The following is an 8,848-nucleotide window of genomic DNA, read 5'->3' on the forward strand; positions in this document are numbered from 1 at the left end:
GTCAATGTTGAGGTGAAATAGCAAAGACCCAAGTGAAGTCGAGTGAACTAGGCCCAAGTCAAAGTCAGTCTAGGTCCAAGTTAAGCCAAGACAACTCAACTCATGTCTAATAGACTTAATAGTTAAGTATATTAGATCGATCTCATTGGATTTAATCTAATTGACAAAGTGAATTTAATTTGGATTGAATCCATATTTTTTCTAATCTAATTTGAGTTGGAAAAATCTTAATCTAATATAGATTTTTATTGGATTTGGATTATATATCCAATCTATTTTATTGGATCTACACTTATTTTTTTTTAAAAAAAATCAATTTATGACCACCCTTAATTGAATATTATTGATGATGAAAAATGTTGGAAATATGATATTTTGTTTAGCTTTTAATTGTGTAGTACAAAATATACTTTTAAATAAGATTTCGATGGCTTAGATAAGTTAAGATATTGATATCAATCATATCAAATAAAATTTTCTTTTCATAAAATTCATATGAAAATGTTTGATATTGTAAAAATTTTGATTTTAGTTATTTTTACAACATTTTCTAATGTATTTTCTCTAAATATTGCTCAAGCAATAAGTTGGTCACTTAAGCAATACATTTTAGTCAAAATTGATTTATATTTTAATACTTCCTTCTCAATAAGCAACTTAGTTGATAAATGTCATTCTTTAAGTGACAATTCATCACTCAATCTAGGAAAACATTGAATTAATTATCTCTCCTATGAAGAAAATATATAACATATAATGATATGATGCCTAATCATATGCTTTTACTTCACAGAGATCCAAAACTCATATCACAATCATATCATAATCTTTACTAAACTCATAATTTAATTCATGATGTACTAATTGTGAATGTGTGATCTTCTAAATGTAGAAATGTACTTGAGTTTGTCATTATGAATGATGCGGATGATGTTGTTAGCATAAAGATGAATCTCAGAAGTTTTGATGATGTCTCAAAGTCAAGTTTCAAGTGCTCTTGTTGCAAGAAGATTTTCATGAAGACTTGTTTTATGTCAAAGCTTTTGTAATTTAGTAGAATTATATAGGATGTGGTTTATCTTTGATTCCATGTATTGTTTGTCTTAGGTTGCGTTAAAATTCATTTTGAATCAGAAAACCTCATTTTCACTCAAGATAATCGATTACCAACTAATGATAATCCATTATCAGTAATCGATTATGACTTGCCATAATTGATTATCACGAGCAATAATGAGAATTTTCAAACAAGTTTTTGACCATTGTGCATTCACTAAATGCATAATCGATTACCTTATTTAGATAATCGATTATCATGCGTTAAATAGCTGACAATGAGCTTTTGGAGGCATCCAAGAGTGAGATCTCTATAAATTGGATTAGGACGCTCATTCTAATATACGAAATACTTGAATTTAGAAAAGCTTATTGTATTGTTGTGTGCTATGATAAGTGTGTTATAGGGTTTGTGTAACCCTTGTGCTTGTGGCTTTGAGAACTTGGTGTTGACATAGAGTGAGAACTTTCACGGGAGTTATGATTGAGTGTTATTGTTGTTGCTGAGTTAAATCCTATCACCCTTTTGAAGATTCAAATGAGGTGTTCATCATTCGTGAAACATTCAGAGGAGGTGTTCATTCCTTGTGGGTTTCAGGCGAAGTGAGTTTCATCTCCTATGGTAACAAGAGAGGTCTTCTAACTTTAAACTTGGTTGTTTTCTTTGTGATAATAACAGTTTCTTGGTTTGTGATAGTGAGGTGTTATATATTGGTTGAGATTAACAACTAGACGTAGGATTCGTGTGATCTGAACTAGTATAAAAATCATTTGTGCAATTATTAAAGACACGATTTGCGATAAGAAATCAATTCACCTCCCCACTTGGTTTGTTGTATACACTAACCATTTCGCTGCACCTCTCTTACATATGTGATTAAGTGCAAGTATGTCACTATACCATAAAAGGTTTTTTATATCGATTTTTGAATAAGTATAGAAGCAATGGGTATAGAAGGTAGTTGACTTTCTATACTAGTTCTAGAACAGGGATAAAAAGTCTCACTTTTATACCGGTTATTTATAGAACATGTATAAAAAGTCTATTTTTATACTTGTTATTGCCATAACCATATAAAAAGTCTCATTTATTTTCAACACCAGATTTCCTCTAGAAGCACCCTGCTTGAGTATTTCAAATCACCATCCACAACTTCTAACATTCAAAATTTCTCTAGTGCAAATTAAAATATATAACTAAAGAAATAATATAAATATAACATATTATTATACATTAAGTAAAAATATGAGTAAATAAGCATGTTATTATATAAACTAATACAAAAAAGAGATAAGAATACCAACATCATAAAGTTAAACTAAATAGGACACAATGCTTTGCAGATAATGAGACAAATGAAGGTTTTACTGTCTGAAGCAGACTGAGGTTTCCCAAAATGCACTATTATGGCAACTAAGCTTCATGCAACAAATCTTAAGGCTAAAGAGGAAATTCATTATCAACAACGTGAAACATCGTATCTTGTTCATCTTGCTACAAGGACTACCCGAAGAGGTCTTCACTGTATGTCTATGCATTTAACTACTGATTATTTTGCCCTGAGACCTGAGGACAGGAAGCTTCCAAATGAAAATAAGATTAATGATTTTGGCACCAATTTATTTAATCTCATTCCTATCTTTCCTTGAACCCATCCAACTTATAATTGGCATTTCGAACTGTAGGATTGTTCTCATGCATAAAACGTCTGAAACAATGGTGATGCTCTCTCCTTAAACATCAAAACAATGAAGAATAAAAGTTTGTAAACTATGAGAATCACAAATAGAGTTTCCAAGTCCGACCACTTTACTTTTCATTGATCCAAAGAAATGTTAATCATACATTTGGTTGAAAATCACGTAATAGAAAAATAATCTTCTCAAACAAAACCATAGGCAGAAATTTAAATAAAACACACAATGATTACATTCAATTCCATTTTTTTCCCTCTATTCATCAATTGAAACACAACTCCATCTATCCCCCTTTTCCATTTTGGTGTAGAGAATAACAATAAACTAGGATCTCCATCAATCCCATGAAGAATAAGAAGCCAGTGGCACCTTCGACTACAGACAATTGTGCGGTTGTCGATGCTGAGCGTGACAAGTGGTGTTAAAATAAAGGAAAAAGTCTCTTTAACAATTCTTTTTTTTGACAACTTTTTGACAATACATACGTGATAGGTTGTGATTGGTCCGTTTCAAATATTTTTTTAGAATAAATTTAAACAGACCAATAAAATGGTGACACGTGTTCTATTATCAAAATATTGTTAAAAAAGGTTGTTAAAATATCATTGTCCTAAAATAAAACTCACACGCACACTCTGATATTTCTGTGAAAATGAGTCTTACTATCTATTCAATGCTTATGGCTTTTAATAGCCACGAAAACCAAATACAAAAACTGTTTTTCAAATAAAATAAGCCTAGCATATCTACCAATTATTTTCAGTCGGACTTGCAGCTGCACTACCTAATATCACGACATGAATTACTTAACCAAAACAATATTTTCAAAAGCAAAATTACAAATAAACCCTTCTCATAATTTAAAGTTTATCTAACAAGTGGCGCATAGTAGCTGTTGCACCATGGTTTCACATTGGTTATTTAAAGAATAGGGGAAGAAGAGAATCAACACCCTCAATGACATCATGGTATGGCAGCACAATACTTATGACGAGTGGCATTGGTGCAAACAACGGTGGCGCTGCGAGAACCCAATATATATATATATATATTATTAGTAAAAAAAATAAAGATTTTAACTCGTTTATTTGACATCAATTTTGTCCCAACCGAAGCATAAAATAACTCGGTGACATTTTTGTAATTATCACAAACGTATATGTCTCCATTCTTTTTGAGCTGAGGCCAAAAGGGGTCTACGACCTCGGTTCTTTATAGAACCAAGGTGGTAGAGGCTTACTGCCTCGATTAAAAAAAATAACCAATGTAATAACATGACTGGATTTTTTTTTATAGACTTTAAGTACTAGTTCTTTCTAGAACCGAGGAAGTAGAGGTTTATTGCCTCGGTTAAAAAAATAGCAGAGCTAATAACATAATTGAATTTTTTTTATAGACTTTAGGCACCAGTTCTTTTTGGAACTGAGGCGGTAGAGGTTTATTACCTCGGTTAAAAAAATAACTGAGGTAATAACATGCATTTAGGTTTAAATTTCGCAAACAGAGGCATTTTTAGACAAAAGGCCTTTGTTTTGTTTAAATTTCGTTGTTGCTCTCTCTCGCCCTTGGGGTTTTTTCTGCCAATGTTTTGTTATCTTCTTTACTCCTCTGTCGTGGCTTCACAATAAGGGGGAACACCCATCTTCTTATTTTTCTTTTCTTCTCGTTTCTTTTCGCCTCGCAGTGAGGGAGGGGCGAACCTCATTTTCCTCTTCTCCAACTCTGGTTCGTGTTTCGCATGGAGGGAAGACTCCCTTTCGCTTCTCGGTGTTGGTTCGTTTTTGCAGGAAGGGGGGCGACTTCGATAGCTTAAGCACCTCTTTCTTTTTCGCGATGTGGTGGTAACGGTGCCTCCATGAGGGTTCTTTCTTTGGGTGGTTTCCTTTGTTTCTTTTATACAAATTGGCGGGTTTCTGACCTTGTAATGATTTGAGATTTTTTTTTTTAATTTGATTCGTGTGTTTTGGGGCTAGGTTTTTGGATTACGATTTGGAAATTTGGGGTTTTTGTGCTTGCAAAATTTTCTTGCAATTTGAGATTTGAAATTAGAGTTTTAATTGTTCTTTAGTTTTTGGAATTTATGTTCTTGTTATCTGATTTTGCGATTTCTGTTCTCGTTATTGAGTTGGGTTTTTTTTTTAAATTCCATATAAGAACAACATAATTAAAAAAAATAAATAAGGGCTTTGGCATCGGTTCTAGATTGAACTGTTGTCATAGGCCCTTGTTATTACCTCGGGTGCATAAGAACTGAAGTAGAAACCTTGGACATATTACCTCGGTTAGAACCGAGGCCAAAAGTCCTCACATTTTTACCTCGTCAGTATATCTCTTGGTTCGAAAACCGAAACGTATTATAAAAAATAATTGATGTCGTTTTCTTCTGCTGTACTAGTGGATATCAAGAGTGAGATATATATATATATATATATATATATATATATATATATATATATATATATATATATATATATATATATAGATATAGATATAGAGAAAGAAATAATTATTGATCTAAATTTATAAAATACATTAAATTTTTGAAGTCCTTTTCTTTGGACATTTATAGCAATTTTCTTTATAGGATATACCGCATGATATGTTTTGAATACCAGAAAGAGATTGATATGTTAGATGAGAAATATTAATAAAATATTTTAAAATGATTATACAATAGAGTAGGCATGTGTGTGTATGTAGTGGAATTGTGAGTTGATGTAAGCCAACTGAAACCAATTAATACAGTACCAACCTAAAAGACGATGGATGGAAAATAAGCGCTTTCAAAACGCCACCATGCACAACGCATTTTCATTTTTTTTTTATCTTTACATGTTACACGTTGGTATTATATAAACGTAGTCCGGATGAAACCTTTTGTTTTCACCAATTCGAACGGATGAAAACGCATTTTAACTTCTCTCCTAATAGAAGAAGGTTGTGTAAGAATTTGTTTTATATGTTTAAAATATTTTGTTGAAAAAGAAAAAAAAAGTTGATTTTATAGATCCATGGAACCTAGCTCCACTTGCAATGCAGTCCCAATAAAGAGGCTACATTGGAAGGCATGGAGAGAAAGGATGACAGAAATTCCAAAAGAACACAAGGTGAGAAAAGGTTGGCAGAAATTCCAAAAGAACACAGTTAGGTGCCCTTTTGGCTTTTCAGTATTGTCTTTTGCTTCATAAAAGAGTGAGAATGAATGGATTCCAACAGGAGATGTGGCGGCACAGCAATCCATGTAACTTTGCATATGTTCGGTTTATTATACTACCAACCATCGGTTCTCATTCCACTCTTAAATTGATCGTGAATGATGTTTATCGAGAAGACATAATACTAATAATATCTGGATTTAATTATATAAAAGATTTACATCACTCTCTACTAAAATCCTTATAACAATATATTAATAAATCTTTTATAGGGTGATCTATTTTCTCTTTTATATCTAATGTGATATTTGAACTCACAATTAAATTTTCACCTGCGTATGCATCAACTTCTATGTACACTCTTTAATAGTGTGTTTCTTAGGGAGGAAAACCACAAGATCAAGAAAGGGAATGATAGTTAATCAATGTCTTACAACCATAAAAGCTACAAGTGATTTCTTTTACCCCTCTGGTTGAATTTATTAGTTAATTGTTTTATGAATACATTTTACACTTTTATGTCAATGCCGTGTTACTTTTTTTTATCGAAATTCTCATGTAATTTTTGAAATGAGACACTCGTGTGGACATAATCATATTCATATGTAGTCATATATATATATATATATATATATATATATATATATATATATATATATATATATATATATATATATATATATTGAGTGCAATTTTCTGGATGAGCACGTTTATCATGTATATGTGGACACAACTTGTGGTGGAATCTCTATTGTAATTTTTTATCAAGCTTACTTTTACACATATGTAGACATCACAATCAAGTGTTAGAAATGTTGGTATTAGGATTGAAAATCGGTTGGGTTAGTTCGGATTCGCATTCAATACAGTATTTTAAAATTCATATTTCACCATTCAATTTATTTTGTTAATCAGATTTGGATTGCGAGTTAATTCAGTTAGGTTTTTTATATTTCAAATTTATATTACATTATATTTCTTTTAATAAAAAATTATTTAGTTTGAATAAATAACATAAAATTTCAATCCATTATTTGAATACGTGGGTGTTTGTGCATAAAATTTATAAAAAATAGTTGGTTCGCAAACAGGTCGGGTGTGGATATCTTACAAAGACTATCCTAAACAACTTACTAAGTTATTGATCCATAACAGAAAACACAAATATTAAACCAGATCATGGATATGCAATTTTTCGTGAATGGGATCAAAGTGGATCACTAGGATACGATAATGTTGTTCTTTCTGGTGAGTTTTCTCTCTTTTGTCATCAGTGAGGAGTTCAAAGAATCCAAATGTGTGGGGAAGGGGAAAAATATTAGGATAATGACATTGGCATAGGATTTTGGGATAGAGCCGAAGAGGCAGCGATCGTCGGCGACCTCATAGGTAACCTCGTTGAGAAGGTGTGGAACAAAGATGAAGCAGGTTAAGGAGGTCCAGGGTGCAGAACGATGAATTGGTTCTTAGGGTTTGGAGTTTTGATCTGGGAGCAAAGTTGTTTTAGGATTTTGATTTGGAGATAGTATTAATGAGTGTAAAATCATGGAAGGAACCGAAAAGTATTGAGTGAAAAAAAAGGTAAAAAGAAATAATGATTATAATAAATATAAAATATAAACCTCTTTTAAAAAGAATTTAAACTTCCTCTGCTATTATACTTAAACAATTCACTAAAATTCTTTTAAATCATGTTAGTTTGTGGAAGTTTTTTAAAACTTCCTCAAAATAATATTGCTTAAATAATAGTTTTTTGTAATAAGATATCCATTATCAGAAAAAATTAAAATAAAATTTTAATTTATATTTTATTAGATTAAATTTAATAAAAATTAAATTTTAATTTATATTATTTTGTATATTTCTTTTTAAATTTTATTTACATTTTATTTTAAAACTTATAAAATATTATTTTTAAATATTCGTGTGTTTTAAAATATTCACGAATATTTTTTAAATGAATATAAAAAGTACACGAATAAAGTTTTTTTACAAATCAAATTATAGATAAATAATATCTATGTCTAACTCATTGTTATCCCTTCAAAACTTATTAAGATTTCTTCCACTTCTATCGAATATAGTTTTTTTTTTTCCCACCCTTAGATGATACTTCAAATAATATGCATCATATATTTACTTTATTAAACAATTCACATCAATTTCTTCTTGGTTAAACACTAAAATGTGTGCATCATATAATGGATAAACAATCAAAACTTTCAAAGAACTTTTTCAGGTTAAGCATAATCTTTGTACTCAACTTATGCATCAACCATCATGCACCAATTTATGCACTAACCATTATGGATCAAGTTCTATAAAACAATAAATGAACTTAATAGCTCTGATTAAACACCAACCATTGATAGAAATTACTCTCTTTTTTTCCCTTTTTCTATATTTAATTTAAAATCATATTTATAAAATATCTCGAATTTTTAAAAAATAAAATATAATTCTTTTAGGAGTCAACAAATGTAAGTAGATAGAATTCCATGCACCTGGTAACGAAACTCACAAAATACATTATATCATACTTAGTTGCAATAAGGTAAATTCAATTATCAACAATTTGCTTGAAATATGTTTTATTACAATCTTACATTTGAAACATATTCAAAATTCCTCCTACATTTTTTTTTATAAAATATATTGTACGATGCTATATTTCCAACGATCGGAAATAACTAAAGACCGAACGGTCTTAATGGACAAACGGCCCACACATTCTCATTGGGCTCAAGGCCCAATTCCAGCGTAAATGGCCAGCGTATAAAATAATCACAAAAATATATCATTCAGGAATATTCACTGGATATATCTTACGAAGAGATATGTCAAGTAAGATTATATTTTATTCTGTTTATATTACTGTTAATATTATATCAATCCAAAGCCTATAAATAAAGGCCAAAGGATTCCAAACAAGGTACGTT

The sequence above is a fragment of the Vigna radiata genome, chromosome 1 (assembly GCF_000741045.1).
Source record: "Vigna radiata var. radiata cultivar VC1973A chromosome 1, Vradiata_ver6, whole genome shotgun sequence".
Classification (NCBI taxonomy): Eukaryota; Viridiplantae; Streptophyta; class Magnoliopsida; order Fabales; family Fabaceae; genus Vigna; species Vigna radiata.